The sequence below is a fragment of the Myxocyprinus asiaticus genome, chromosome 14 (genome assembly GCF_019703515.2).
Source record: "Myxocyprinus asiaticus isolate MX2 ecotype Aquarium Trade chromosome 14, UBuf_Myxa_2, whole genome shotgun sequence".
NCBI classification, from domain to species: Eukaryota; Metazoa; Chordata; class Actinopteri; order Cypriniformes; family Catostomidae; genus Myxocyprinus; species Myxocyprinus asiaticus.
The window spans coordinates 39,982,760-40,007,542 of NC_059357.1; the positions used below are offsets into that span (position 1 = coordinate 39,982,760).

At 38.7% G+C, this 24,783-nt stretch overlaps 1 pseudogene; it reads right to left on the reverse strand.

The window, feature by feature from the left end:
• Positions 1-5,091: 5,091 nt before the first annotated feature.
• On the reverse strand, positions 5,092-23,806 carry LOC127452263 (myosin-2-like; annotated as a pseudogene).
• Positions 23,807-24,783: the final 977 nt, after the last annotated feature.

Sequence of the window (24,783 nt, forward strand, 5' to 3'; positions counted from 1 at the left end):
GCAACAGGGAGTGCAACAGAAGGTCATTTGTGCCTACTGCCATAAGATTGTACAATTCATCCCCCATGTGCAGAGGCACCACTGATTTTTTGGTGAACTTGCTGGTAAATTAGCATCCCCCCACCTACACCCAAACACTCATCCGATGCCTCATCCTCATTACCACTTCACACACACACACATATTGTACATTGTGTAATTATCTTTGGATGTCATTTATTTATTTATTGTATTATTATATGTGGTACCTATGTGTATTGTATAGTTTTAATGTTTGGCTGTTTTTGCACACTAATTTCCCCACATGGGATTAATAAAGTACCTACCTACCTACTTACGTACCTACCTTGTAGCCTACTTGTTACGTGCATTTATTTGTTTGTTTGCTTACATCACAGGTTTGGTTATCCATATTGTAAGCTTTTCTCTCTAAAATAATGTGATCATTTACAATGTATTGAATATTTCCTGATGATGCAACAAAATCCTGAAAGTGTTGGCACTGACAAATTGTTGCAGCAAGTGTGAGACGGTCACGCCTGTCATGAGAAGTCATGCGATTAATTAGCCTGAAACAAAAGCTTTCCTGTATAATTTTCCCCTCTTACAAAAACACTATGTGAGTCAAAGCTGCCCCTGTTTCACAATCACCTTACTGTGACATTGTTCTCAGAAGTAAACTTGGCTGCAGTTTTAATTAACACAGTCATAACTGAAGGTGAGAACAGCCGCACCAGTGATTAAAGCTTTGTGTCTAAATTTGTCTAGATTAAATGAGGATGCCACAAAGCCAGTCTCGAGCACTGGGCTCCATTTCAGAGCAGCATGGGTAAAACAGTTGTACCAAAGAGGGGATCCTTGGAAGATATTATATTTATGTCCTGTTGACTTTAAATGAAAGCAACCAGTTTTCTGTCAATCACCCATATAGAGCCCTTTGTGCCTGGTTAGACAGCTTCAGTTGGGTAATTTGCTTCAACTGAGTGGGCCAAGTGAGTCATCTAAAATTGTGCAGTAAATGTTTTGTTGTGTACAAAAGAGAAATCAGGATTTTTGTGAAGCTATTAAGGAATTAATTACTGTGACCATATGACTCATAACACATTAAATAAATGGTCTTTGAAGGCAATAAATATTTCTACTCATTGAGCACTTTATTAGGAACATTATGGTCCTAATAAAGCTCCCGACGTGGTCTTCTGCTGTTGTAACCCATCCGCTTCAAGGTTTGATGTGTTGTGCATTCTGAGATGCAATTCTGCTCACTACAATTGTACAGAGCAGTTATCTGAGTTACCGTAGCCTTTTTGTAAGCTCGAACCTGTCTGGCCATTCTCCGTTGACCTCTATCATCAACAAGGCATTTCCGTCCACAGAACTGCCGCTCACTGGAAGTTTTTTTGTTTTTGGCACAATTCTGAGTAAACTCTAGAGACTGTTGTGCATGAAAATTCCAGGAGATCAGCAGTTACAAAAAATACTCAAACCAACCCATCTGGCACCAACAATCATCACACGGTTGAAATAACTGAGATCACATATTTTTCCCCATTCTGATGGTTGATGTGAACATTAACTGAAGCTCCTGATCAGTGTCTGCATGGTTTTATGCATTGCACTGATGTTACACAATTGGCTGATTAGATAATCACATGAATAAGTACATGTACAGGTGTTCCTAATAAAGTGTTAAATGAGTGTAATTTAGAATAGCTATAATGTTAATAAAGGATACAGTATTGATAATACTATTTGTGCTTTGCCCTGAAATGAAGAATTCTGACTATTTTTATGGACATCAAGAAAGCTGCAGAGAAATTGCTGGACTTTCTTTGATATAGATGACACTTTAGGCATACAAAGGTAACGTAAACTTTTTAAAGGCATGCAGATATTAAACACCCTTAAAGTTTTTATATGCATTATCAATCCTACATTTTATTGCACAGGTCACTTGTGAGAAGAGATGAGATTTCTAGGTTTAATTAAAGACAATCATCTCACAGCTTGTCACCATCACTCATACACTGTGGTGTAGATACTTGGTGTGAATGGATAAAAAAATCACAATATACAGCAGTTATATCAAATAAATAATGAATACATACATACTAGTATTTTACAGTAAATTGTGTGTGAAAATAGTCACAGAGGAAAAAATACACAAAATATTGAAAAATGTCCAACTAATAAAACACAAAGAAAAGAAAGAATTTGATTATTGTGCAAGTGTGGTTAACAATACTAAAACTGCATATTTGTTGTCACATAAAATACGCATTTGACAGTAAAGCATTGATTTTGGATTCAGAATCAGAATGAGCTTTATTGCCAAGAATGCTTACACAAGGAATTTGTCATGGTGACAGAAGCTTCCAGTGCAAAAAGAATACAAAAACAATATACATATACAACATATACATACAAACATTTGATGTATATATATATATATATATATATATATATATATATATATATAATATGTAAACAGTGAAATAATAATAAAAAATAAGATACAACAGATAAATATATAGAGGAAACTACAGTAGGGCAATAATGTTTTTCAAATATGCTATATACAGATATACAGTTATGTGCAAGGTGATTTAATGTATTGTGCAGAAGAGGTAGGATATGTAAATAAATATAAATGGAATATAAATATGAATGAATAGCTGAATATGCACATGATTGTTTTGCCACAATAAAGAGTATTGGGGGCAGTTTTAACTGTTCATGAGGTGGATGGCCTGAGGGAAGAAACTGTTCTTGTGCCTGACTGTTCTGGTGCTCAGTGCTCTGTAGCGCTGGCCAGAGGGCAACAGTTCAAAAAGATAGTATGCTGGGTGAATGGGGTCCAAAGTGATTTTTCCAGCCCTTTTCCTCACTCTTGAGGTGTACAGTTCTTGGAGAGTGGGAAGGTGAGAACCAATAATCTGCTGAGCGGTCCGGACTACCCTTTGAAGTCTTCTGATGTCTGACTTGGTAGCTGAACCAAACCAGACAGTTATTGAAGTGCAGAGGACAGATGCAATGACTGCTGAGTAAACTGTATCAGCAGCGCCTGTGGCAGCTTGAACTTCTTCAACTGGCGAAGGAAGAACAACATCTGCTGAGCCTTCTTCAGTCTTCAGTCTATGTGGGTGTCTCACTTCAGGTTCTGAGAGACGGTGGAGCCCAGAAACCTGAATGACTCCACTGCTGCCACAGTGCTGTTTAGAATGGTGAGCGGGGTCAACGCTGGGGTGTTCCTCCTAAGGACTGGGATGCAGATGTAAATCTACTGATATTAACAACAATAGTATCTGTAAAAAATTTAAATAACACCCAATTTATGTAGGGCTATGTTCAAATATTCTGACAGTAGGATATCTTTACTGATATTGATCTTTTATTAGGCTCTTAATTATTGAATTAAATTTAGCTTCTATTAAAGTTAATTAGAAATGAAAAAATGTTACATAGAAGAAGAAAAAATGAATGTGTCCTGGCTTTAAAGCTCTTGAAAATGTACCATAGTTCTTGCATCTTGCCAGAGATTAACTGTGGTATTAATAAGATCATTGTAATTAGGTAAAACCATGCTTCTCATTACCATTGTAAGTTTAGTGGATATGCAGGTTTGTAAAAAAAACTGAGATTGTTCAAAATGATCCCTACAATATGGTTCTTCAATAAACATCATGCAAATATTTTACTTTGAGTAGAAATATTTAACACAACTACGTACTTGTGTGTTACATGACTGGGCTGAAATGGAATGGGAAATGCACTATATTGTGTCCAAAGTTTTATAGTTTTAGATTTAATAGAACGTATTCAATTAGTATTAAATTCACTGAATCAATTACATAATTCACAATACTCGATGGGATGAATGAGGTGGTTCAATACCTCATTAAATAATTTAAGTACAGAGTCTTGCTTTTGAGAACATAACTCTTTACTGAGTTTTTTACATGAAAATGAATGGAAAAAAATGAATGGGAACCCGAGCTGCTGAAAAAGTGCGGTCACTGTTGCCATCTGAGTGTCAAACTTACAATTGGTGACAAAGCAGGTGACAAAAAGGAGTTATAGGATCACAGCTATATAATCTACCACCATTCTGCAAAGCTTTACTGACATTATGCCCCTTTCTGTTTTCACTCTACTCATGGACAGCTATAATCTATTTTAGATTTGCATATGTATTCAAAATAAAAGCCAAAGTTTGTCATAGTCACACAGCAGATCCCATTGTGAATGCTTTCACCTCCACATTAGGAAATTAGTATTAAATGGTTTAACCTGATTTTTTTTTTTTTTTTTTTTACTTTTGTCCACACTTGCTGTCATTACTGCTTGCAAGAGAAGATGCACTGATCATGAATCCTTCACTCCATTAAGTTTTCGTGCTCCTGTTGACACAGAGAATTATTTTAATCATCCACTGAGTTCCCTTAAGTAAGAAATTGCCACAACTTCTCACATTGCAGTGCATGGTATACTAAAAAAGCAGCTGTCAGGGCTCATCTACATTAAAGGTGCATTCAGTAACTTTTGTCTATGTGTATTCTTTGACACTGACACCTAGTGGCTTGGATGTAGCATAATTTAAAATTTACATTTATGCATTTGGCAGACGCTTTTATCCAAAGTGTCTTTACAGTGCTTTTATTACAGGGACAATCCCCCTGGAGCAACCTGGAGTTAAGTGCCTTGCTCAAGGACACAATCCTTTTTTTAGCCCACTACGCCGCCACCACCACCACTAAAATCAATAGTTTTTAGTTTCAGATGCCACTGTAGAAATTTTGTATTCAAGAGTCAGCCAATGATTATTTTAATCAATGAGTGAACGTGTCAAATAACAGGACGGTTACTGAGATTCACCAAGTAGTATTCGGCTGGCCATGTGATTCTAACATGGCAGCCCCCATGTGTGGACCCTCTCCATGTAGAATAAAACAGCTTTTATAATGTTAGTGATATAACTAGAGTCTTCATTATAATGTGTCGTCATGATTTCCTACATATATTGCAAAATTACAATTCATGTCTTTAGGAGGTAAACTTTTTTTAATGAGAAAAAAATTACTGAATGCACATTTAAGCTCGAGGAAAAGCATACACTGACATTTCTCCCAGGTCCCGACTCTTTGCTCTCATCTTGTTGACCTAAGACTCAGCGATGTCTGCTCTCTCCTCAGGCTGTTCATGATCATGCTGTGCCTTCCTCCACCATGCGAGATGAACATTAGCTTGTTCCTCTTTTATATTATATGCAACCACACACTGTGCTTTATGGAGTTTGAACGTGTATAAAGTAATCATGATGTACAGTAATTTAACCTATAGCCTCCACTGCTTGTCTCTTGTAGGCTTTACTTTTATCTGAAGCTTGTCTACCAGGTCCTGAAGTCCGTTAACAGTCTTGTTGTCCTCCTCAGACTGCAAACGCAGTACCAAACATTTCACATACTTGAAATTCCATCGTAACCATCATTTTTGTTTAAGGTTAGCTCAGTGATTTATCTACTCAACCAACAGTCCTCTGTTGGATATGTTCTTGTCTACACTCTTAGAAGAAAATGTTCCATATAGAACCCAAAAGGGTTCTATCGCTTGCTTTATATTTGGAACCCCTCAAAGGTTCTAAATAGATATTTTTTTAAGGATAACTTTGTGCCAAGTGAAAAGGTTCTATATAGAACCTTTTAGGGGTTCCCAACTTGGAATCATAACATTTGGTTTTTGTTTAGTTTTTAAATTTAGTTTTTGTTTTATTACCAGAATTACAGATATGTGAATTAAAAAGTTTCTACGCAAAAAGGGTGCAGGGTTCTAGATAGAACCACAAAGAACCTTTTTTTTTCTAAGAGTGTAATCTATACCTGGTAGTTAAGCTCCTTAAGTCTACTTTCATGTTTGTGGACACCTTTTGTAGCATCAGCTCCACACTTTTGTTCAGCGTCCAGCTCATTCTCCAATTCACGGACCTGGACAGCAGGTACCAACATAGTCAAAAATATTCAGTTGTTCCAGGTGTTTGTCAGAATTTTTTAAGTATCAATCACAAATATACCCTGGTCTCTAGCTTTTTAAATAGTTTTTTCCCGCCCTTCAGGGCTAAGTATTCTGCTTCATCCAAATGATGCTGCAGGTCTTTGATTGTGGCCTCCATGTTCTTCATTCGCTCCAGGTGAGCACTGGTGTTATGCTCTTCTTGAGCTTTTCTGACATCATGGCAGCCTTGAAGGAAATAAGGGAAAATCAGTAAATAGAATCAGAGTAGAGCCTTTTCACTTAAGCAAAATGTCTACTCACATCAGTTATAGCTTACTTGGCTCTTTCCTCAGCATTCCATGGCTCTTGAACAGAATCCTCCACTTTACTCTGGAGCTGGAAAATATCAGCTTCAAGCTTTTTCTTGGTGTGCAGAAGGCTGGTATTCTGAAAATGAAAGATAGATAGTGCACCATTAAAGGAATAGTTCACCCAAAAATGACAATTCTCTCATCATTTACTCACCCTTGTACCGTCTCAAACTTTTATGACTTTCTTTCTTCTGCAGAACACAAATGAAAATATTTTGATGGAGATATTATATATTTTGAATATATCAAGTCAATCCAAGTCAATGGGGTCCAACACTTTCAAGCTCCAAAAAGGACATATACACAGCATAAAGGTAATCAATACAATTTGAGTGGTTTAGTCCATGTCTTCTGAAGCGATACGATCAGTTTTGGGTGAGAAACAGACCAAACTGTGACTCCTTTTTCACCAATCGCACCTAGGAGACTGCAAATGGCAAGATTTATAGTGAAAAAGGAGTAACATTTTTGTCTGTTCTCACCCAAAGCTGACAGCTTTGCTTCAGAGGACATGGATTAAACCATTCGAGTAGTATGTATTATTTTATGTTGCCTTTATGTCCATTTTGGAGCTTAAAATATTGGACCCTTTAAACTTAGATTGTATGGATATAGACAGATCCTCTATCATTAAAATTGCTTTGTTTGTGTTCTGCAGGTTCAGTTTGAGATGGCATAAGGATGAGTAAATAATGAGAGAATTATCATTTTTGGGTGAACTATACCTTTAAAGAATCATGGAACTTTGTTTCCATGGGTAATATTCTACGCTGCCCTTCCAAACCTGGGAATGCAGGAGTCCAATTCATTCACTGGCATCTGTCAGCTCCTGCTCATCGATTTTCCTGCTTCTTTCAGCCTGCATCAGCAAGTTTCTGCATTCAGACATCGCTATCTTTTCCTTCATTTTCCTATCCTCTGAGGGAATCGTCAAGGTGCAGTTGAACATCCTGTTGAAATTAGACTAATAATATTTTTATTTGTCCCTGCTGAAAAAGATCTAGACTATCTGCTCACCAGCATATGTTGTTGTTCTAAACTAGACTGACCACCATGACATGGTCAACTAGCTTCATGCTAGACCAGATCTCCTGATCTGGAATTTCTTATGCTTCTGTGTCGACCATTCTGGCTACCGAGGGAATTCACAGCGGTCATTATCACAGCTGTGTACATTCCCCCACATGTGGCAGGGAATTAACATCATCACGGACTTTAAAGGGAATAAAAACTCCGCCATGAACACCGCTGCCTCTCTACCGGATGAGCTAAATACTTTTTATGCTCGTTTCAAGGGAAATAACACCGCCCTCGCGGAGAGAGCTCTCTGAAGTTACAGAGGTTAGTTCAGTCTCCGTCTCTGTAGCGGATGTAACCCAATCCTTCCAACGGGTGAATATCCGCAAAGCCGCGGGCCCAGACGGCATTCCAGGCCACATCATCAGAGCGTGCATGAACCAGCTGGCTGGTGTTTTTACGGACATTTTCAACCTTTCCCTCTCTTTGTCTGTAGTGCCCACATGCTTTAAAACATCCACCATTGTGCCTGTTCCAAAACAATCAAAAATAACTTGTTTAAATGACTGGCGTCCTGTTGCTCTGACCCCCATCATCAGCAAATGCTTTGAGAGACTAATCAGAGATTACATCTGCTCTGCATTGCCACTCTCTCTTGACCCGCTGCAGTTTGCTTACCGCAACAACCGCTCCACTGATGATGCCATTGCATCTACAATACACACTGCTCTCTCCCACCTGGATAAAAGGAACACTTATGTGAGAATGCTGTTTGTAGACTACAGCTCAGCATTCAACACCATAGTGCCCTCCAAGCTAGATGAGAAATTCTGGGCTCTGGGCTTAAACAGCTCGCTGTGCAGCTGGATCCTGGACTTCCTGTCAAGCAGACGCCAGGTGGTTAGAATAGGCAGCAACATCTCCTCATCACTGACCCTCAACACTGGAGCCCCGCAGGGCTGTGTTCTCAGCCCACTACTGTATTCCTTGTACACACATGACTGTGTGGCAACACATAGCTCCAATGCCATCATTAAGTTTGCTGATGACACGACGGTGGTAGGTCTGATCACTGACAATGATGAAACAGCCTACAGAGAGGAGGTGCACACTCTGACACACTGGTGTCAGGAGCACAACCTCTCCCTCAACGTCAGTAAGACAAAGGAGCTTGTGGTGGACTTCAGAAGAAAAGACAGAGAACACAGTCCCATCACCATCAATGGAGCACCAGTGGAGAGAGTCAGCAGCTTCAAGTTCCTGGGTGTCCACATCACTGAGGAATTCACATGGTCCATCCACACTGAAGTCTTTGTGAAGAAGGCTCATCAGCGCCTCTTCTTCCTGAGACGGCTGAGGAAGTTTGGAATGAACCGCCACATCCTCACACGGTTCTACACCTGCACTGTGGAGAGCATCCTGACTGGCTGTATCTCCGCCTGGTACGGCAATAGCACAGCCCACAACCGCAAAGCATTGCAAAGGGTGGTGCGAACTGCCAGACACATCATCGGAGGTGAGCTTCCCTTCCTCCAGGAAATATATACAAGGCGGTGTGTGAAAAAAGCTTGGAGGATCATCAGAGACTCCAGCCACCCGAGCCATGGGCTGTTCTCACTGCTACCATCAGGCAGGCGGTATCGCAGCATCAGGACCCGCACCAGCCGACTCCATGATAGCTTCTTCCCCCAAGCAATCAGACTTTTGAACTCTTGATCTCCCACGATCAAAATACATCAGCACTGCACTTTATTACCCTTACTCTTATATCTCACACCGGACTGTCATAAATTATATTATTACTATATTATGTTCTCTCTTAACAACTTACTATCAGCCGACAGCCTGAATGTCAATACAGTACAATACTGTACATTCTATATATATATATATATATATATATATATATATATATATATATATACTTTTTTATATATTTTATTTTTTATTTTTATTGAATAATGTGTATCTATATAGTGCATATTGTATATTGTACAGTGTATGTTATTATTTGAATACTGTTGAGTGTAATTATGTGTATAACAGATGTTTAAATTGTGTTGTGTTAATTTGATGTTATTGTAAATTGGTATATGTCTCATCACTGTCACGACTGCTATGTTGATCGGAACTGCACCCAAGAATTTCACACACCATTGCACTTGTGTATATGGCTGTGTGACAATAAAGTGATTTGATTTTGATTTGATTTTTTTGACCATGGTAGTCACCCAGCTTTATTATATGAGTTTTGCTGGTGAACAGCATGGCTATGTTGGGCCTCATGTATTCAGATAGAAGACAAAGGCAGGCCTAACACAGTCGTAAAACCTGACTGAGGCCCACACACAGTCATAAATCTTACTGATAAAAACCCCGCCAAAATCAAACAAAGGGAGTTCAAAACAGACTACAAATCCCATGAAGCCTTGCTCACTAAATGATCGAACTCTCAACTCCTATTGGATGAGGCACACAACAGAACTCCCCTCAACCATGACATCATCAGGAGTAGAAATACATCCGAGATCCTTCTGGGCATCGCTTCCAGCAACTTTGCTTGCCGTGTGTAGATGCAGATCATCGCTGCTCTCAGGTGTAGCCTCGTGGTACAAGGAAGTAACATCTGACTTTAAACTGTGGCCATACAATCTCCATCTCGCTGGATGAGTTGAGATTACTCTTGTGTTCCACCGAACACTCTAACAGATCCGAAGGAGACCGCCGAGCAATCTGCATCTTCATCCGTTTGCCTGCAGAAGTGAAGAGAAAAAGATTTCTCTTCCCTCTTCAATCAAGTCGACGTTGCTGATTTCTCCGTCAGCCCGCTGAGAATCAGCAGCCATAACGCCCGCCGACAGTGCAAGGAAACGGCCTCCCATCATCACCCGAGCCTCGAGGAACTGAGTCGGAGTTAAAGGATGGATGAACACACATTCTACCTGCATCCTCATGCAATTCAAGTAAGAGGTTTACGTCTGGGCAGAGATAGAATATTATAGTGTGTTATTCTTTTATTTCAAGGTTATTGCTTGTACAGTTTACAGACCGCCGAGTCTGCTCATTGCTGCTAATAATACTCAAGGTATTACTGTAATGTACTGTTATCACGAATGAGATCTGCTGTGTTGAAGTCCAACCACATTGGACTGTTGTGTATTTCTGCCATCGCAGGTGAGACCGGCACACTGAGTTTATCCATTAAAGAACCAAAGACCGCGGGATGGTTTACGAGCCGTCCACCACGTCTCTGAGTGATAAACTAACAGCTGCTTTCTCTCCCACAATCGCGAAACTGGCTTTGGTGCCACCACTTTATTCTCTCTCTCACATACTAACCACACACACACACGACCCCTCACAAACATTCTTGCACACACTTTTGGCTAGTAGATAACTTCGTGATAAAGCTCAGCTTTGTCCCTAAGTTATCGTACAAGCGGAGACACGCGGTAAATGGGCAGATGCCATTAACCGGCTTCTCTCCGCCCACATTCGCGGCCATATTCTCTGGACGGAAATCTCGCGTGACGTACTTTCCACGAGAGTCACGTCCGCCATTTTGTGTGCGTCACTCCTTACACATACACACACCCATTCACACACACACACCTTCCTCTCATGTGTTATAGCTTATTTTGGTTACCATATCTAATCATGTCACTGTTTAGTTTGTAGTTGTAAGTCGGAAGTTTACTGACTGCATTGTATTGATTATTAATTGATATTACTACATAAATAAATTTTGTTATATTTCAAAGAGAAGTGTTTTGGTTTGTTTTGCATACACCTGTGTCAAATGCTGTCAGGGGATGTCAGTGCTTAGATTCAAGCCTTCATTGTTTCCTTTTGAATGTCGATTTTCTTAAGAGAACAATCTAATATTTAGACTGTTATGCTGTCTGGTTATTAGTCCCTGATTCCAGGGTGGTGCCCCAGCGATATTAATCCTTAATAATATTCATTTGATTTTGATAATTAATAATTATCTTTTATGATTGTTGAAAATTGAAGGATCAATAAGCTAGTGTTAATTCTAATCAATGTTCCATTGATTTTAATAATTAATGATTATCTTTGATAAAAAATTTATTTTCTATTGAATTTGATGGTTATCTTTGATTGTTGATGTGAAGAATTAAAAGAGCTAACATTGATTCAAATCAATGTTCTATTGATTTTAATAATTGATAATTATCTTTGATAATTATTAATTATTGCTAATAACCAAACCCGCTCCTGAATGTAGCACACTACATTTACTGGTGCCCCATATGAGGCTTTAATGAGTTAGATTCTATTATTTAATTTAATTATTAGTTAATAACTAAAGAAATAATTATTAATTATTTCTGATGGTAACACTGATCTAAACAACCATTAGAACCTACAGCTATGTCCACCAGCTAGATCAGGACTAAACCAGCTTAAATTAACCTGGATCATGCTGGTCTGAGTTGGTCTTTTCAGCAAGGGGGCTTTGCCTCATATATTAGACACTTTAAGTAGAAAATGAGGAATTGGATTGGAACACATTGCAGTCCACACTTGAAGTCACTTGAATCTACGTATATGTGCACCACTCTTCTATGCCTCAGAAGCACATACATTACACACTGAGCCATGGCTCCAACATCAGTGAATGTTAAATTCTTTCTAGTCAAGTCAATGGCAGTTATCAGCTTCTATAAAAAATGTCACCTTGAGTTGTCCTTGAATATTCCGAAGTTGTTTCTGGGCTTCAGCAGCCTGGTGATTGGCATGACTCAACTTGATCGCCATCTCATTGAGGTCTCCCTCCATCTTCTTCTTGATTCTCAGTGCATAGTGTCTGCTTCTCACCTCAGAGTCCAAAGTGCTCTGCATTGACTTTGTTACTCTCTGGCTGCTTCTCTTCAGCTGTTCAATCTCCTTGTCCTTTTTGGCTAGCTTCCTGTCCATGTCACCCTTTAGCTGATTGAGCTCTTGCTGGACACGAAGGATCTTAGACACCTCATGTTCCAGAGATGCCTGAAAAAGATTTTGTTAAATTCTTTGGAGAATTAACCTCATCTGTATCTATCTGATTACAGAACCCTGAGGTAAAATGTCTTTACCTCTGCCTCATCCAATTCACACTGTATCTCAGATTTCTCTGTCTCTATTTGCTTCCTGGCCTTCTCTAGTTCATGGATGCTCTTTCCTAACCAAAATGTTTTTATATTGGCAGCACTGTAGCCACATTGTCTTGAGCATTTCATTACCTTTGACTCCTCCTCAAGCTGTCTCTTCAGTTCATCAATTTTCTGAACGAATCCCTTTACCAAATGTGAAATGAGACTTTCCTTCTACTCAATTTGCCTTGAATACTCCCCTGATAAATAAAAACATGCAGACATTCTGTTACAGATGTAAGAGCAAATTCATTGTTTCAATCAGAATCACTGTTTACCATTTTCGGTTTGGAGACGAGCTTTGTGGGAGCTGAGGTCATTGATTTATCGTATGTTGTCCTCGTTCTTGCTCTTGACTTCAAAAAGCTGGTCTTCAAGATTGTGGCACATCTTTTCCAGGTTAACCAGTCATTTACAGACATATTAGACAAGCCCTATTTCACATACCTGTTAGATGGTACAATTTGCATAACTGTAGAATTTACGAACCTTACTGACTTACTGCGTTTGATCAATATCAGTTGATCCCAAGAGCTTCTCAGAAGCCTTCTTGCCATCGATGAACTGTCCCTCAGGGATAGCACTGGCATTAAGGATTCTGTACCTGTGATCATGATGTCATAGCCATTAGATCTTGGATATTAATTGGATATGAAACCAATAAATTAGTTCTGTTCCAAAACAGAGTGAGCTGTCTAGCTGTCTAAGGCAGCATCCTAACCAATATGGAACCTCACAAGTGACTGATTTAGAACGCTCAAATGTGTGGCACACAAAATAGCACTAAATTGATTCCAAAAGAGTTTGATGTTAGCACAGGGCTGAGCTATTACTCCACTAAATAACCAAGATTACAGTTGCAGCTGCCACCATTAATTAATTAATGGTGCCATGAATAGTATTGTAAGCGATCACAGACATACAGTATCCGTTGAATGTTTTGTGAATAATTTATTCAAAATTTGAATATCAGGTTTGTTTTTCATGCTGCTAAAAGGGTCAGTGTCTTGATTTACTGATAAAACAGCAATAAAGTATATTATGAATGCATTTCTCAGCCTGTATTGGATGTGAAGACTACTTAATATGGCATGCAGATGCCCCACACAAAATAAGTATTTTTAATGTTAATTCTCTTTATTGAAAATTAGAACAATTAGAACATCAAAGGAAATAATCAGAAATTATATTTTTTTAATAATGTGCAGCCCTATGTAAGCATTAAATGAAATATAAATATATTTATAGTCAACATATGTGCAGTCTGTGCATCCATCTAATGTTTTTTACAGCGCTTGTCACATTTCCATTTGTTATTCTGTGTAGGGTATGTGGAATGCTGCCTTAGATTTTGGCCAAAACAAGTATCTTAGAAGGCAGCATCATGCCTTCATGTCGGAGGTGTACCCATGATGCTTTAAAATGCTTAGCAAGCAGCTCACTAGGTGTTGGGACAGCTATTGATAATCCTAGTTAAATTACCTCTGCTTAAAGTCTGCATACAGTATTCTACTGGGAAATAATTTCCTACAGATCCTGATTCCTTCCAATATGCCATTACAGCGTAACTGGTGGATAACCAAACGGTTGTCCATTATCCCTTTTTGATTCAGCATAGTCAAACAGAAATTATTTAATCTTAAATAAGATAGAAATTACATTTTGGTTGTCTATGAAGTGCTGAAATAAATGTTATTCATATACCTAGTGTTTTCACCTCATTGGGGAGCATGCAACACACAAAGTGAGGATGTGTGCTCCTTAAGTTGGTACTCAGCTTGCCTAGATTCTCCTGTGAGCAGTGAAACAATTCATGAAATTTCAAACACTAACAAGAGACAGGAAATACTGAAGCCCTCAGTGGTCCGTATGGGCTAATATTCAGTGTTCATACTCTGAAAACAGCTGAGACCGTCTGGAATGAGCCTCCTTTCTTCTTGGCTGCTTTTTTGCCTCCTACTACTCCAGCCCCTCCTCCTCCACAACTAGTGGCCTCTGTAGCACAAAAAAGTGATGGATTAATGAACTAACTGTTGTAATTTTCCTCTAATGAACCTGAATGATTTACCTGCTTCGACAGAGGCAAAGGAGGCGTAAAGGTTAGCCAGTAGTTTGACTGATGTCTTCTGGTACAATTGAACAACAGACTCATTTAATAGGTCCTTGTTTTATCCAGCCAGCCACTGATGTTGTAGTCGACGGTGCCAGCATAGTGCACTAAGGAGAAGTGAGCCTCAGACTTGCCTTTGGCTGGCTTGGGCTTTTGGAAAAGCATTGTTCTTGCCCAGATGTTGATCATAGAGCTTGTTTTTGAAGGAAGTGTCTGTTGCCTTTGGAAACTTACACTCCTATTCAAGGATGGAGAAGATTCCCATTGGCCGGCAGACAACATAATTCAATAATTAGAATTACACTGGAAAACTCGGTACATACAGTATGTCTTGTTTAAGGTAGAAATATTCTAGAAAGTATGAACATCCACCCAAAGTTTGGTACAGGTCCAGAACCCTATGTACACACACTTATGTTGATTTTTTTTTTTCAAGTGTGACATTTTGTCCTAATGAAGACCTGAGAGGCTGAAAAAAAACACACTTTTTAAATATAATTTGGAGCAATAACATCAGAGTTTGAACATGAACTCTTTTTGAAAAAGTCTGCACCCAAAAGTTGAAAAATGCTGCCATTGCAGGATGTATACGGAGATGGGAAGTCAACAAGACACGTCCGAATCCAATGTTTGCATCCCATCTTGTCTACTAAAATGCCTTCATCTGTTCAGTTTTCAAAGGTAGTATATTTGTATCATTTGCTGCCTTTGAAATCCTGTGCATTGCTGTTTGAAATAATAAAAATGACATCTGAAGGAGCGGTTAAGTGGACAACTGAAAGTGTCTGATTAGGGTGGGTTACCGAGATGAAGTGAGTGATATTCGACCGGTAATGTGATCTCAACATAGTGGCAACCATGAGTGGTGGCAATAGCTTAAGCAATAGCTAAAATAGCTTTAAGTAGTGTTGTCAATTTAACGTGTTAATTGAGCGTGATTAATTATATGGAAAATAATGTGTTAAAAATTAACGCAAAAAGAAATGCTCACACCATCTGAGCAATTAAAGCTTGATGTACCACCTTGAAGTTTTTGCAAATCTGTGGCAGTAGGGGTAAGTTAGCACAACTCCAGTATAGGCAATGCGCCTCGTCAAACCAACAAGAGCGCTCTTGTATTCAGAGACAGATAGATCGAACACAACAAGACACATTTTTAAAGTTTCAAACTAGGTTTAACTTGATACAGGGTTCTAAAAAAACACAGCGCACACTGAAAACTAGTAAGATTCTCCAAAAGCATGCGTCTGTCCGTCAGTTACAAATAGTGCAATGGTAAATAGGCTTATAATAAATTATTTTCAATATAATCAACAATATTTTGACTTTTATAGCCACTTTTTGTATCACCTAAATGCTTGTTTAAATTACAATATTTATTATATATTATATTCATAATTATATAAATTATTAAATACAAAATTATTATTTGGGGGACTATATATAATATATAATTGCTCTCAAAATATAGATTTGAGATATAATTATTTTATTAGGTAAGAAGAACATGTAGCGCAGAGTGCAACAAAAGACAATGGTGTTTTATACGCTAGTAAGCTTGACAGCAGATTGAACTGTCTCGTATTAGCCAGGATGTCCCGTATTTTGGCCGAAAATTACAGAGGGGAATCCTGGGGCCAACTGTCCCTTATAACTCTACCGTCAGCTGTATACAGATTTATTAAACCTTCACATTGTACTGCAAAGATGCTTACCAAAAATAGCACAGCATGCATGCATGTTGAAATCTTAAAGGGAAAGTACAAAGAAACTGAGCGCCAGAGACAGGGTGGAAAAAGGTCATGTAATACTGTCACGTTCTGTCTCCCTCATGTTTACCCTGGACTCTTATTTTGAAGTTTCCCTCTGGACTCCATTTCCCACAGTGCACTGCCCTCATCACCTCCATCTGTTCCACATCATCCTCACCTGTCTTCAATCCCCTCATTAGTGCTTGTTTGTATATATATACCCTCCAATTCTGTTCAGTGTCAGTTCTCATCTGTGTTATGCTTGTGTAAGTTTGTTGTTTTGGTTTGTGGTACTCTGTATTGTTATATATCGTCTTCACTAAAAAGCCTGCAAATAGATCCATTGCCTCTCACCTTGCTTTCATCTTCTCGACCACAAGTTGTGACAAATACTACATACAGCCTGATCTCATGAAATGTATGTGACATTGGCAAAATTTTTGTAAACCAAATTTATGTCCATTACACGTTTGGATGCTGTTTTCCAGTGAAATGTCCAGTGTGGAGTGACAAAAGTGAGTGAAATTGTGATCAGATTGTTTTAATGAGGAAAATGTATCTCCCTAACTTAAAACTTCAACCTAAGCCTAACCAATAGTGTCCTAAAAGATAAATGAGGTGAACAAAACAACTAAACCTAACTGATAGTGTTTTAAAAGCAAATTCAACATGAAAAGTGCATTGACTGAAACAACCATGTCATTTCGTGTTGCTTCACTTTCACTTTTGATTCGAGCATCCTTGGTCGGGCTTGAGCCTCGATCTCCAAGTCCAAAGTCCAACACTCCACAGGTGAGCAACAGTGCAGGTTAATCACGTTGGAATAAGTGTGTAAATGTAGGTGGGTCTGTAATACAAATGTAAACATTTTTTGTTTTTCAAATGATGTGTTAAGCGTTGAAGTGTTTTGATTATAACATTGCATGGTGAGTAATAGAGTGAAAAATAAGGAATAATTGACGATGGACTGTTGAATTATTGAAAAATAATGCACACCTGAGGTAAAGCGGTCATGACACTGCTTTTAAAAGGTCTATATAGAGTCTATAGTAGGGGTGTCCAAACTTTTTCTACTGGGGGCCAGATGCAAAAAGAAAGGTGTTGTGGGCCACACCGATATAATAATGGAAATAAAAGGCTTGATGCCACTTGCATCATCTTTATATGGTATGCTTAATATTATGCAAGTTTTAATCACGTGTTAATGAAGGATATTTCTCTCCCCAAGAATGCTTGTAATATAACAATGATGTTGGGTCAGAAATTAAGGGGAGCTTGTGCCAAAAATTTTCCCCAAAAAGTGATGAAAAATACCCTAAAGTACAAAATGTTGGGGCAAAAAATGCTACATCAGATTTCTGTACCATCAGATGTAGTTCTTAAAATTCTACTTTAAGAGTAGCATTACACACTATCACATAAAATATGTTTTGAATAAAAGAATAACACAGTAAATTTTTGTTTAGAAAGAAATGCCCTCATAAACATAAAAATGCCCCTAAAATGTATATCTATAGGGCCATTATTGGCACCTTTATGGAAAAGTTCATTTCTGGCCATGCAGTTATGTACAGTAACAAATATTATACTGGGAAAGAGCTTGTTATTTTCAATGCACTTGGATTGTGCGTGTTAATTTTTAACGCACAAGCAGTTTTGGGTGTGACGCATAATTATCAGAATATTTTACATTTTCCTGCTATGAAGTGATTTAAGGAATTACTCTTTATTAGTAATTCAGTCGTATTTTTCTGATCGGTCATTATAAGTGTTACAAACAAGATTTTAAACTGATCAAAATAATTGCGCTCCTTCCTTTGGTTGATATGCAAGTGCGAGCTGAGCGCACAGGACATCTGAGATGCGTGAGTGTTTTGAGCACTCTCTCTTATGTCCTTACTTGCAAATGGTGCTGAGAAGTCTGTGAATCATTTTTCTTGTTTCTATGAAACATAAAAACAAACCAATTCACAACAATGAATAAACTTCCCAGTGCTGCAGAAGATATTCTAGGAGAGTGTACTCGGCTCAAGCATTTCTGTGCATGCTCAATGAACTTATGTGTGGCCGGTGTTGTGTCGAACTCTGTTTCCCTTTCAGGATCTGTTTCCCCATAGCAGATCTGTATGGTGGGAACATTCTCCGCTGTCAGAATGCATTTCCCCAGGCACAAACCTAAGCCTAACCATTCCCTACCCTACCTACACTACCATAACCACAACCCCATTCCCTATCGGGGCTAGGGGGACACAATTCGATACAACACCTGTCGCAATGCACAATGGCAGCTCTACTCAAACTGTACGATGTGTGGTATTGGGACATTTTATCAAGAACGAGTACATGAGCAAAGTATCTAACCCGATACCAGTCCTATAACAAACGCATCATTCTCCAAACTCTTGAACTCTTCCAATGGATGAAGCTGGTGGCAACTAAAGAGAACACATCAGTGGAGACAAATGCGCTGTGAAATGTGGCTGTACGTGATAGTGACACCCCGTATTCAGAATATGATTTTCATATAATTTCTCAAACGCGGGCCATATTATGTTCTATTTCCAAAGTCTCTTGCGGGCCACATCAGAGCAGATGGCCCGCGGGCCATAGTTTGGACACCCCTGGTCTATAGATTCAAATTTCAACACTTTCAAAATCTACAATTAATCGTGATTAACCCTGAAAAATTCAAAAGTTTCAAAAGTGCCAAGCATTAGTATATACTACCAGTAATAATCACATCCCTACAGTGTACATTATTTTAGACATAGTCTATTTGTCAAACATAATATTAATTTCCTTAGGTGTAAGCATTTTTAGGTGGACAAAATTACATCTTACACCTTCCGAGTGATGATGGCCTACGTTTTCAATAAGCTCGATGCAGGTGGCTAGATCCATTCCGAAGTCTATGAACTCCCAGTCTATGCCCGCCTTCTTTTATTCTTCTTGCTCCAGCACAAACATGTGATGGTTAAAAAACTGTTGCAGTTTCTCATTGGTGAAGTTGATACACAGCTGCTCCAGGCTGTTGAACTAATTTAGAACAATCAAACTATGAATCATTTCACCATCCACTTCAGCTGTTAATAAATTCCCTTTCATGAGTCATGAAGCATTAAAGATGCCGAATTTAATCAGTTTTCATAATCAAACCTTCCCACAGCTGTGACAGCCTGACACATTCATTATCAACTGATTCTTGCTCACATCAAAGATTTCAAATCCAGCAATGTCAAGAACTCCAATGAAGAAGGACCGAGGCTGTTTGGTGTCCAGCATCTGGTTGATTCTGATGACCATCCACAAGAACATATTCTTGTAGATGGACTTCGCTAAGGCCATGACTGAATTGTTGACCTGTGTGGTTAGCACTGACAGTTAAGGACTGACTTTTAAGACTTTTTCATATAATTCCACCACTAAAGCAAAGATGCATGAATAAAAGGCATGTACCTTGTGACGAGGAGGCAATGACTATGCATGCCTAGCCCCAATCAGATTAATCAGCCAAGGAGAGGGAAAAATGCAGTGGAATGCGGCAGTTCAGGAGAGAGAGAACCACACGCAGCTGCAGTGTGTGCGTTTATGTTTTGTGTCTTTTTGGTTTCATTAAATGTTATTTTGACGGTTCAGCCGGTTCCCGCCGCCTCTTTTCCCATTGCAACCCTGTTACATTGGTGCCGAAGCCCGGGAAAGAGGAGGGATGCACTGTCGTGGAGTCCTTGCCACTGCCATCCACCCAAAGGAGCAGCCGTGGTTATCCGCCAGGGGACAGAGGAGTTGCTGCCAGCCGCCTGGATGTGGAGGACCGGCCGCAATCCATGAGGGGAGGAGGGGCTCATTGCTGGTCACCTAGAGTGGTGGAGCCGCTGATAGGGGCGGAGGAGTTCCCTACCAGCCACCAAAACGTGGAGGAGCATTCCATCTGCCAGGGGTCGAAATACTGGCTCCGGTCTGCCCGGGGAGGAACGGCTGTCGTCCACCAGAGGGTGGAGGAGTGATCGAGAACCAGGCGACGGCGTGTCTGGGAAACCAGCAAGCAAGTTTATTTCTCTCTCTCCTCTCGCTCACTCGCTCCACCTTGCCCTTGCCCTTTCCCTCTCCTCTGTTTTGTTTTGTTTTGCCCTCCTCTCATCCCCCTCCCCAGCCATAGAGAGGCGGGGAAAAGCCTGCCGGCAGGCAGGGCTAGAAGGAGGAGTGGCTGTCGTCTGCCAGACGTTGGGGAGTGGCTGAGGGCCAGGCGACAGCGTATCTGGGTGCTGGCGAACCAGGTTATTCCTCTCTCTCTTCTCTCGCTGTTGCTCCGCTTTGCCCTTTCCCTCTCCTCTTTTTTTTTTCCCTCCCCTCGTCCCCCTCCCGGGGTTCCCCGGCCTGAGGCAAAGGAGTCCCATGACGTTTTGCGGGCGATGTGGGCGGACTTTCCGGTTAAACATAAACAATCGTTATGTTATGTACTAACGCAGCATTAAAAGTGACAGAAACTTGAGAACAACTGATCACAGAATTATAGCGAGGCGATATTGTTCTTCCCCACCTATCTGTAAATGATTATGGGATTGAATATGATGGCTAAACATCATAGATAGAAGCATTTTAGTTATTTTGTTGAGTCTTTATCCATCGATGGAAGAACCTGAGCAGACTAACCTGTAAAGCTATTTAGCCTATTAGCGCCTTCACAGCTGTAAAGTTGGACATGTTTTGAGAACTGTAGATAATTATGGTTATATTAAAGCATATAATGAGTCTAGGCAGAACCTGAAGAGTTTGTTGTACCGAGATTATGTACTTACTGCAGATACAAGGGAGGTCCAGACAGCAGGATGCTCATGTATTACAGGACTCATGCGATGAGACTGTCATGCTGCTGTTTTTCGGATAAAATACAATTGTTTTGTAGGAGATTACTGTGTAGTAAGCTCAATCTAGCTTTATAATTGTTAGTTTTTATACATAATTTCCGTATCTAAATGCTATAGCCTACATGAAATGTTTTAGTGTTGACTGAGCAACTGATCCTGTTGATAGATTGAATTTATTGTTCTTGTGTAGGAAATAACGATGTCTTAGCAACCACACAATAAACTGTACCGTTCAAAAATAATTACATGCAATACAAATAAACATATTTATTTGGACATACATTATAAACATTGTACACAATAGTTCAATGTTCTCTGTAAAGCAACTATAAAACAGTATGTATTATTAAAAGCACTGTACAAATACATTTCATTGATAATTAATGTCCACACTGTTTTCCTAATCACCTTTTCCCCTTAAGGGAAGACAAGCACATTCTGCAAAGACACTCAAAAGAAAGTGAATTGCAGGCAGGAAAAATGCAGGAAAGAGGAAAATCATAATGCCATTTCAAAACATGTGAAGCATTCACACAAAAAAAGATGCTAAATAGAATTGAACAAACTCTTAAAATTTCTAATGAACGTTCAGCACATGTACACACACCTGTTATCAGGGTTGGGAGAGTTACTTTTGAAATGTATTCCATTACATATTACAGAATACATGCTGCAAAATGTAATTTATAACGTATTCCATTAGATTACTCAAGGTCAGTAACATATTCTAAATACTTTGGATTACTTCTTCAGCACTAGTAGATATTTTCACTTGTTTTGACTATAAAAACTCTGCCAGTACAGTAAGACAAAATACACATGTTAAAAACACATTCTCTGAAAAACCTAAATATCTTATGCAGTGTTGTTTCTAAAACAAGATCAATCAAACTGATCTTGTTTTAAAGATTTTTACAGGAAAACAATACAAAAATTATTATCAAGAATACGATTTTGCCCTAATATCAAAGGTCTTACTAGAAAAAAAGAAATTATGATCCAATGTGAATTTTCTTGATAAAAAAATATGATCGTGCCTGGTAACACGTGCATGTAAAATGGCTAGAAATAGCATTTCATCTTAGCGTAAAGCTGACAATTTACACAAGGTTTATTTCTATTTCTTCTGCTCCAAACTCACTTCAAACTTTCTTCTCTGTCTGCTCAAATGAATGTTACACATCTTAACAAAATGTTTCACTGCTGCTCAAATGCTCTTTGGATTGCATCATTTATATGTATAAATGTTTCCATCTGAAAGGACTAAATATTAAATGAAACAAATGACAATAAAATGCAAAGTAATCTCTTCAGTAATCAAAATACTTTTTGAATGTAACTGTATTCTAATTACCAATTATTTAAATTGTAACTGTAGTGGAATACAGTTACTTATATTTTGCATTTTAAATACGTAATCCTGTTACATGTATTCCGTTACTCCCCAACCCTGCCTGTTAGCACAATAATGCTATTGTTTATATGTAATTCACTGTGCTCCATTTCTGGATGTCTATTGTAGTCGGACCATAAAGGTGGATAATATAAGTAATCCCCGCTGTTGACTTATTGCCAATAAAGAGAAAAGAGCACACAAACAAATTATTCCAAACTTTTTCATACAGATGTTCCTAAGTCAGTCTTTCTGCAGGCAGCCGATGGAAGAAGCAGCATCTGGGACTGGAGCACTTTGATTTGCAAGTGGTTTCTGATCACAACATTGCTGTTTTAGAAAAAAATTTAGTTTCACTTGATTATCTGAATTTTTTTAAGACATCTTACAGCATTTAAAAAGCAAGAATCTAACCGCATGACATGCAAGCAAGCAGTGAGCGGCTACACACAAAACGGCAACCAATCGCACTTCCGCTAGCCAACCGGAAATTCTGCCCACCTTGAGAAATACAGTGGACTCGCTGAAAACATTGTGGATAAAATGTATTGTTTATTCATTCCTTGGTGAAATGCAACATACTGTAGTTGCAAGATGAATTTGAATCGGATGAATTTCTAACACGAACGAAAAGGAATTACTTTTAGACCAACCAATCAACAGACAGAATTTCAAATCGATTCAATAAAGGCATCAAATTTTAGCTAGCCTCCTATCCAACACTTTACTTTATAAATGTCTGTGAATAAGTTTTGTTACTCATTCCATATTAATTTATGGAATACAAATGACTGATGTATGTTAACAATATGCTTCCTGTTGTTCCAAACCCTGATGTTTTCTTTCTTCAGCGGTACAGAAAAGTTATTTTTCTATTAAAACATGGTTAGGTTTAGGGTTTAGGTAAAGTGGTTACACTTTGTGGTACATTTATTGTTCTCTATGGGAGTAAAAGTCGTATGTTTTTGTATGAGCCAACTCGTGCGATTATGACTTGTCATGAGGCCGGGTTCATTCGCTTACAAAAATGAAGAGTTCAAGGCAAATTTGCCGCAAACTCACCGCAAATTCGCCACTGATTATTTTCACATGCAAATTAGCTTTTCTGCAAACTTGCAACATATTGTCCATTGGCAAGGTTTTCTGCAGGTTCACCATTACCGGTGAAGAGCTGCAAACTTCTGGCAAACATTTGCGGCAAATCACAAGCTCATTTGCATGTGAAAATAATGAGTGGGAAATTTGTGGCAAGTTTGCGGCTAGTTTGCCAGAACTCTGTATTTTTTGTAATATAGAATTATTTAATATAATTCTATATTAAACTGTGCCAAGTTACTTGGTAATCATAAATAGCTGCTTACTTGGCTGAAGATTTTTTAATTGTGAATATTTTTTAATAAAGTAATAAGCCACTAAAGAGTCAAGTCAAGTCAGGTTATTTTTATTTGTATAGTGCCTTTCACAACACACATCATTTCAAAGCAGCTTTACAGAAGATCAGGCATTAACAGAAGATAAAACTGAAATATCTATAATGTCTTAGAGTCATCATTGTGTAGTTTGATAAAATACGGTTGTGAATTGTTTAAAAAATAAGTAATTAAATAATAATTGTATTTATAACCCCAGCGAGCAAGCCGAAGGCGACTGTGGCAAGGAACACAAAACTCCATAAGATGTTGGTTAATGGAGAAAAATAACCTTGAGAGAAACCAGACTCACTGTGGGGGCCAGTTCCCCTCTGGCTAACATCATGAATATAATACCAATATTACTTATGTATAGTGCAAGTCATGGTTTAAAATTATTAAACTAAGTAAGTGTTAAGGGTCAGTGTTTAAAACAAGATTTTGTATGAACTGTAAGATTAATGACTAATGTCTTTGAAGTCCATACTGGATTAACTGCAGAAGTTCACATAGATGCAATTGTCCTTGTTAGTTGGCTGATGAAGGGTTTTGTTGGCAATTAATTGATAGTCTATGTATTCCATTTCAAGAGTGTAGTCCATCATTAGACCGAGCTGATACCGGCAGAGATCAGTTAGGTGCATCGCAGTTCAACCTGGCTGGTAATTTCGGTGAGGTCTATCCTAAGTCCAAGGTTCAGGCTATGCATATGAAGTATCCCATGTC